The sequence below is a fragment of the Podarcis filfolensis genome (genome assembly GCF_964270895.1).
Source record: "Podarcis filfolensis genome assembly, chromosome: 12".
Lineage (NCBI taxonomy): Eukaryota > Metazoa > Chordata > Lepidosauria > Squamata > Lacertidae > Podarcis > Podarcis filfolensis.
In genome coordinates this window covers 54,093,365-54,102,312 of record NC_139614.1, presented here as the reverse complement: position 1 = coordinate 54,102,312, position 8,948 = coordinate 54,093,365, and the positions used below count along the sequence as shown (strand labels likewise).

Below are 8,948 nucleotides of genomic sequence, written 5' to 3'. Positions count from 1 at the left end.
GTGGCCTCGTTTTGTCCGAAAAGAAATTTAAAAACACCCTCGTAAGCGGGGCGGCTTAAAAATAGCTCACAAGGATGAAGGCAGAAAGCGGCAGTACAGTGGTACCTCGGGATGCGAACGGGATCCGTTCCGGAGCCCCGTTCGCATCCAGAAGCAAACGTAACTAGCGATGGCACGTCTGCGCACACGTGCGTCGCTTTTCGCCGCTTCTGCGCATGCGTGTGACGTCATTTTGAGCATCTGCGCATGCACGAGCGGTGAAACCCGGAAGTAACGCGCTCTGTTACTTCCGGGTAGCCGCGGAGCGCAACTCAAACGCGCTCAACATGAAGCATATTCAACCCGAGGTATGACTGTATTATTATAGCCGGGAAGTGGAAGGGGCAAGCAGAATATAAAATGGAAGAATGGCATAAAGAGGTGTGGGATAGAGCTATTAATGATAAATGGGCATGTGCCATTAAGGTAAGATGGGGAATATGCAGGAGAAATGATTCTGAGGCGATATGGAGGGTGTTTGTAGAATGTGTACTGTTAAAACAGAAAAGGGTCAAACCATCGCAAGAGGTGTTGAAATTTGGGGAGGTTGGATAGTTGCAATGGAATGGTCTCGGTGGTGATTATTAAGATTATTATGATTATTAAGGTAAAGAGACTCCTGACCATTAGGTCCAGTCGTGGCAGACTCTGGGGTTGCGGCGCTCATCTCACTTTACTGGCCGAGGGAGCCAGCGTACAGCTTCCGGGTCATGCGGCCAGCATGACTAAGCCGCTTCTGGCGAACCAGAGCAGCGCACAGAAACGCTGTTTACCTTCCCGCCGGAGCGGGACCTATTTATCTACTTGCACTTTGACGTGTTTTCGAACTGCTAGGTTGGCAGGAGCAGGGACCGAGCAACGGGAGCTCAACCCGTCGCGGGGATTCAAACCGCCGACCTTCTGATCGGCAAGTCCTAGGCTCAGTGGTTTAAGCCACAGCGCCATACAAAACCCTCCCCCCATATTTTGATACTATAAATATAACCTTTAAAGCCCTAAACGGCCTCGGCCCAGTATACCTAAAGGAGCGTCTCCACCCCCATCGTTCTGCCTGGACACTGAGGTCCAGCTCCGAGGGCCTTCTGGCGGTTCCCTCCCTGTGAGAAGTCAAGTTACAGGGAACCAGGCAGAGGACCTTCTCGGTGGTGGCGCCCGCCCTGTGGAACGCCCTCCCACCAGATGTCAAGGAAATAAACAACTCTCTGACTTTTAGAAGACACCTGAAGGCATCCAAGAGCAAGGAGCTTCACAGTTCCACCTTAGTCCTAGAACCAACCCTCCCATCTTTTCACAGTTGATTTCTGGGAACAAGAAGGAGGAAGTAAGCAGAACCATTTTCACACTGGCCAAGCTTGTAGAAGCTATGAGAGGGGCAAAAACACACTCTCTTAGGGTATAATTTTCTGCACAGCTTCCCTTGAAGACTACTATGTACAGTAAACAATATTTCTCGAAGACAGTAGCCCCCAATATAACCTCACATGCACACAGTTAATTTCAAATGGGAAAGTTTGTCTTTCTGGGAGAAGCTACTGGTTTGGACCGAATTCTGCAAACTTCTGAATTAGGTAAATGTTATGGAGAAGAGCCAGTGGGAGGGAGGACATCTGCTTGGAGTGCAGAAGGTCTCAGGTTCAATTTCCAACATGTTCAGACAGGGCTGGGAGAGACCCTTGCCTGAAACCCTGGGGAGATGCTGCCAGCCAGTGTCACCTATATTGACCTAGATGCATGAGGCAGATTCCTGTGTTGTGGCAGGACTTTGGCTCAGTGGTCAAGGATCTGCTTTGTGCGCAGAAGGTTCCAGATTCGATCTCTGACCTCTTGGGATCCGATTAGGGGGTGTCCCTTTTCTTAAATGTTGAAGAGCAGCGTCCAGTCAGTGCAGATAATATTTACTTATTTCATAACGTTTATACACTGCTTGAGTGCTGAAAGAACAACAACCCACGACCATCAAAGTACCGTATTTTTCGCTCCATAGGGCACACCTAGTTTTTAGAGGGGAAAATCAAGAAAAAAATATCTTATTCCCCCCCCCCAGCCCCAAAGAGCAGCATACAGGCTGCAAGCAACCTCTCCCTGCCGGAGGGGTTGCGCGCGGCCATGGCACAAGCCAAGACAGCGAGCGCCTCACTGCGCAGCTGGAGGAGGAACAGAAGGAGTCCCTTCTGTTCCTCCTCCAGCTTCCAGGCAGGCGCGTGGCTGAAGGGGCACTGCGCAGTTCTCCCTCTCTGCGCAGACCCTCTCTCCGGCTTCCAGGCAGGTGTGCACTGACCCCTCTCGTTCTCCAGGCTTCAGCGAAAGCAACGCGAAGCCTCCAGAGCGCAGAGGGAGCACTCCCTCTGCGCTTCGGAGGCTTTGCGTTGCTATCGCTGAAGCCAAGGAGCCTGCATTTGCTCCATAGGACGCACATACATTTCCCCTTCATTTTTGGAGGGGGAAAAGTGTGTCCTATAGTGTGAAAAATACGGTAGTTTGCAAGATAGAAAGCAATAAAATTATCCAAAGGGAAAATGAAGAACAATAAAAATAACAATAGATTAAAACGTCCATCAACTTTCTAAACATCCAGAGAGGCTTGTCGAAAGGATGTTTTTAGCAATAAGTGCATAGTGAAGGCGCCTTCCAGATTTCAAGGGACAGGAAGTTCCCAAGTTTAGCTGAAAGACAGAGTTGCTATTTCTTCATATTTATCCATTCTTACTTTGTGTCGACATGCAATTCGTTCGTATGTAGCTAATCTGTCCATATCATCAACCCATGTGCTCAATGGAATCTTTTTGCAGCTCTTCCAATTAATCAAAACAAGTTTTTTTTGCTTCTAATATAGCACGGTACATCCACATTTTTTTTGACCCCTTGTAATCTCCCACGTTTCCAGAATATAATTTAGAATTAAATTTAATTCCCCTAAATAACAATTTCTTTTTATTACCTTTGCTATAAATATCCTCACCTCGCTTCCTTCCAGAAGAAATCTGGAAGGAATATTTAAGCGAGAAGGCGGATAGTGGTGGGAAGTAGGGGGAGAAGAGAGAGGTGGGAAAGTATTGTTAAAAAAGTGTGGTCGTAGGTATATATATATATATATATATATATATATATATATAGTAAAAAGTTAGAGTTGTTACACATGTGGAGATAGAAAATACAGATAGACCAGTGGTCTGACTTGATGCAAAGCAGTTCCTTATGTTCTTCTGAAGCCAGAAGTGCCATTTATTCCTTATTCCCCCATCAAGGCCCCAACCCAACTGCCAGCCCACAACGTTCATGCGATGGGGAAACTCTGAGGTTCCAACGGCTGAATAGGTGGTTTCATGTTGTCCGTCTCCCCCCTGGAGCAGGACTTCCTTCTGTAGCCTTGAGGATAGACGACAACCCTGAATCTTCTCCCCTTCTTCTCATTCTCTCTAGGTCGCCATGCCCAAATCCAGACCCAACAAGTTGCGCAGCTTCTGGCTGCTGGCGCTGCTGGTGGGCTTGGTGGTGTGTGGGGCTGTAGCCCTACAGGAAGACTCAGCTCCAAGAGGCTCCATCTTGAGGGAAGGAGATGGAGGCCCCGAGGATGCAGCCAACCAGGAGATACAGGTGGGTGCTGAGATATTGTACAAAGGACCTACTGCAGGGAACGTCCATCTCGCCAGAGTGGTGCATGCTCTGGTTATCTCCCTCTTGGACTACTGCAATGCACTCTACATGGGGCTACCTTTGAAGGTGACCCAGAAACTACAACTAATCCAGAATGTGGCAGCCAGACTGGGGACTGAGAGCGACCACTGAGACCATATAACACCCATCTTGAAAGACCTACATTGGCTCCCAGTACGTTTCAGAGCACAATTCAAAGTGTTGGTGCTGACCTTGAAAGCCCTAAATGGCCTCGGCCCAGTATACCTGAAGGAATAATAATAATAATAATAATAATAATAATAATAATAATAATATATTATTTATACCCCGCCCATCTGACTGGGCTTCCCCAGCCACTTTGGGCGGCTTCCAACAAAATATTTAAATACAGTAATGCATCAAACATTAAAAGCTTCCCTGAACAGGGCTGCCTTCAGATCTCTTCTAAAAGTCTGGTAGTTGTTGTTCTCTTTGACATCTGGTGGGAGGGCGTTCCACAGGGCGGGTGCCACCACCAAGAAGGACCTCTGCCTGGTTCCTGTAACTTGGCTTCTCGCAGGAAGGGAACCGCCAGAAGGTCCTCGGAGCTGGACCTCAGTGTCCAGGCAGAACGATGGGGGTGGAGACGCTCCTTCAGTATAATAATATGCTCAGAATTTTTGTGTGTGTGTTTGGTTGTGGGTATAGGAGGGGTAGTAAAGGTAAAGGTACCCCTGACCGTAAGGTCCAGTCGCAGATGACTCTGGGGTTGCGGTGCTCATCTCGCTCTATAGTCCGAGGGAGCCGGCGTTTGTCCGCAGACAGCTTCCGGGTCATGTGGCCAGCATGACTAAGCCGCTTCTGGCGAACCAGAGCAGTGCACAGAAATGCCGTTTACCTTCCCGCCGGAGTGCTACCTATTTATCTACTTGCACGCTGACGTGCTTTCGAACTGCTAGGTTGGCAGGAGCAGGGACCGAGCAACGGGAGCTCACCCCGTCGCGGGGATTCGAACCGCCGACCTTCCGATCGGCAAGTCCTAGGCTCTGTGGTTTAGACCACAGCGCCACCCGCATCCCACATAGGGGTAGTAGTAACTCTCAACTCCTACCCTCTGACTCTGCCATGTTCATTCTCCCATGGACTTTCCCTCTGCAGGGAGTGAGGGTCAGGCGGTCCACTAGATGGAGATGGTTTGCCTGTGCTTTCGTCAGATGGGTGAACGGCCGGAGGATTGTCACAATTCGTCCAGGATGCCTCGGCGCCTTGAGAGGCCGCTAAAAGTCTCGAGGCGACCTGAAAAGGAACCATTAACAGCATCAAAGCACCCCCGTCGCCCGGTGGTCTTCTGGGAAAATCACAAACAGGTGGAACCAGCTTTGCAAGAACCCAACGACGCTACAATGTCCCTGTGCTGTTGTCTTTCGGGGGAAACAAAGGCTTGTTTTAGCCGTCAGGCAAAAACATCCCTCTTTTCCCAGACCTTTGGCTAATTAAACAATTGATAGCCTTGCAAACTGTTTGTGTGCATGTGAGGTTATTTTTTGGGGGGGCTGCTGTCTGAGAAATAGTACACAGTAGTCTTCAAAGGAGGCTGTGCAGAACATGAAGCCCTAAGACAGTGTCTCCTTGCTCCTCTCAAAACTTCTACAAGCTTGGTTCCAAAGAAGTCAGTTAGTCATGGCCAGGGCCGGATTTAGGTTTGATGTGGCCCTCAGCAACTGAAGGTAATGGGGCCCTTTCTATGTCCAGCTGTCCTTTGTCAACAACAAATTGTCGCTGTTTTTTGTTTTGAATATATGCTATATGGGACGTGAGTGGCACTTTGGGTTAAATCACAGAGCCTAGGACTTGCCAATCAGAAGGTCGGCAGTTCGAATCCCCGCGCCGGGGTGAGCTCCCGTTGCTCGGTCCCTGCTCCTGCCAACCTAGCAGTTTGAAAGCACATCAAAGTGCAAGTAGATAAATAGGTACCACTCCGGCGGGAAGGTAAACGGCGTTTCCGTGCGCTGCTCTGGTTCGACGGAAGCGGCTTAGTCATGCTGGCCACATGACCCGGAAGCTGTACACCGGCTCCCTCGGCTAATAAAGCGAGATAAGTGCAGCAACCCCAGAGTCGGTCGCGACTGGACCTAATGGTCAGGGGTCCCTTTACCTTTACCTTTTATATTCTATATGGTAATTTTGGGACCAAATAAGTATCTCAAGCCATTTGCACATAACAAAAATATGTATTTTAGCAAAGTAATTGTTACAACCGGTCCATGTAGAATGTAGGCACCTTATACAGTGGTACCTCAGGTTACAGACACTTCAGGTTACAGACGCTTCAGGCTGCAGACTCCGCTAACCCGGAAATAGTACCTCGGGTTAAGAACTTTGCTTCAGGATGAGAACAGAAATCGTGCAGCGGCAGCAGGAGGCCCCATTAGCTAAAGTGGTACCTCAGGTTAAGAACAGTTTCAGGTTAAGAATGGACCTCCAGAACAAATGAAGTTCCTAACCTAACGTACCACTGTACATAGAAATGAGCAAACCAGTGATATTTGAAGGATCAGGCTAGCAGGTGGGGACCTTTCCTTACACAACACAAAACACTGTTGCTGTATGTAGGTTTTATTGTATTTGTTTTCTATTTTGGAAATGTACATCCAGGTTTTTTCCCTTTAAATTTTTGGGGCCCCCAAGAGAATGTGGCCCTAAGCTATAGCTATAGCAGGGTATCAATAAATTATTATCATTATCATTATCATCATCATCATCATCATCATCATCATCATCATCATCTCGCAGGGCCACTTGCATTCCCGTAAGATGCAACCTAAGCATTCCTAGGCTTCCAGAGTGCTGAGAGCACCTTACAGGCCAGGCAAATATTTTAGCCTTGCCTTTCGCTGATTTACGTCAGCGTGTCAACTTTTCCACTTTATTTATTTATTTTTTAAAAGAAACATGCCATTTACTGATTTTCGCAGAAGAAGAATAAAAACCAACAAAGCAAAACTTTTTCTTCTTTTCATTCCGCCGTGGCTGTTTGCCGCAGCTCACAGTTCCAAACGAATCCACATCTAAAGTTCTGCCAGGATGGAGGTGATATATTTGCCAGGACGATATCCAGTTCCGCAAAGCCTTTTGCCAGATCTGAGCTTCACGTATCACTTTCCTGGCGATGGAAGCCGATGCGACCCGAGAGTCTCATTTTTGCAGCTCTCGACAATTGGCTCCTCTTGCGGCCTGAAAATCCTTCCTTGCCCGCCCTATTTTAAAACAACAACAACCTTGTCTTGTTTGATGTGACGGGAGGCTCTTGGGAAATATCTCCTGCTGCGATGCCCTGTGGAAGGGGTCTTTCTTCTGCCTGTTTCTCTCAGGGTAAGAGGGTGGGCTTCAAGTCTTGGGAAATAGGACAGCGGCCACAAACCTCCCTTTGTGAGGCCTGCCAGGAAAACCTTGCCATGAGATCACCTGCTCAGGTGAGCTCCGCCTTCCGGGCAAGAGAAACAGCGAACACCCTCAAGAGCTCCTTGCAAAATCCTGGTTCCTCCGAATGTAGGAGATGAAGGGAATTTACCTCCATCTCCTGATTCTCGGGGTCTTGGCTGCAGCTGCTGTGGCAAGGCCAAGCCAGCAAGGAGCGATGGCAAAGGAAGGAGCGGACATTGTACAAAGACAGGACAGAGGGATGTTACAAGGGGATGCAAGGCAGCTGCTAGCTATGGTAAGTCCAGACCCTACAAGTCTCTCTATTTTCCAGGGGCAGTCCTGGATTTACAGAAGTTCCTGATTTGATCCCAGAAGGTTCGGCTTTTCCTTGGGATGTCCCTATTTTCATCGAAAAAATGATGGAGGGCATGTGACCTTCAAGCCAAGGAGATAAGTAACCTTTAGGTAAAGGTAAAGGGACCCCTGACCATTAGGTCCAGTCGTGGCCGACTCTGGGGTTGCGATGCTCATCTTGCTTTATTGGCCGAGGGAGCCGGCGTACAGCTTCTGGGTCATGTGGCCAGCAGGACTAATCCACTTCTGGGGAACCAGAGCAGCGCATGGAAATGCCGTTTACCTTCCCGTCGGAGCGGTACCTATTTATCTACTTGCACTTGGACGTGCTTTCGAACTGCTAGGTTGGCAGGAGCAGGAACTGAGTAACGGGCGCTCACCCCGCCGTGGGGATTCGAACCGCCGACCTTGTGATTGGCAAGTCCTAGGCTCTGTGGTTTAACCCACAGCGCCACCCGCGTCCCTTGTAATATATAAATATCAATAAAAACCATTTTAAAAACAGGGTGGTAGAAAATGAAAGGGCCCGCTTCCACCATGTGGCCTCTGACAGGTTAGACATGGTAGAAGTTTATAAAATTATACTAGCAAGTTGAAAGTAGAGAGAGAAAATTTTCCTTCCCTCTCTCCATTGAAGAGGAATGTTGGAATATTCAGAACCGATCAAAGACATAGGTAGCTGTCAACGTTTCCCTTTTTTTAAGGGAAATTCTCTTATTCCGAATAGGATTCCTCACAAGAAAAGGGAAAAGTTGACAGCTATGATCAAAGAGACGACTTCTCCAAGCAGCTGCGTAGCTAAACTACAGAAAACGAGTCCTGGTGTTCCGAGAGAGGGAGAAAGAACTTTCTCTGACTAAGTAATGACACCCTAAATCCCCTTCTTTTTATTTCCTCTCTTGATCCCAGGACCCGAGAGGGCAGCGGTCCGGGAAGGGGAAGAAGAGGAAGGGCTGGAACACAGGATCCATTGCGATTCTGGGCTCCAACGTGGCCCAGGGGTTCAAAGGCTGAGGAGCCATTCTCTTGGAGCAGAGAGGAACCGGTCGAGAGTCAGGAATCCATTATCCTGGACGTCTCCACGAGGGCGAGAGGGTGACCTCAAGGAACTCGGCACACCTGTGGGACAGAGATGGCCCAGCAGAAATGGATGGGGGGGGCCCCAAGGAGGTGACACCCCCTTTTCCTGCCTCTCCAATTTTCCATATGCCAATGTAATCTGTCCCAGTTCTCGTGGTGGCGAAGGAGAGATGTTTTCTATCAATAAATCTTCTGTAGCGAGTGAGCTCACCTTGCCTCGTGGCTGTTTATTTGCAAGCTGGTTGGAGCTCAAGGGTGGAGGGCCAAGTCCTGGACCAGGCAACCCCCACCCCTATGCTTTGTAGTGTTATTTAATAAAAAAGACTTTGCCACTAGATGTCACTAAGAGACCACGTTGTGGCTGATCTTTGAGAGCGACTGAGAGTAATAGAATCGTACATTTGGAAGGGACTCTGAGGATTATGTAGTCAGTACAA

At 48.6% G+C, this 8,948-nt stretch overlaps 1 long non-coding RNA gene across 1 annotated transcript; it reads left to right on the top strand.

Annotated features, from left to right (window-relative positions):
* Positions 1-7,122: 7,122 nt before the first annotated feature.
* On the top strand, positions 7,123-8,716 carry LOC310746436. Its single transcript, XR_014540715.1, has 2 exons — positions 7,123-7,372; positions 8,341-8,716. It is a non-coding gene; the product is annotated as an uncharacterized lncRNA (long non-coding RNA).
* The last annotated feature ends 232 nt before the right edge of the window (positions 8,717-8,948 follow it).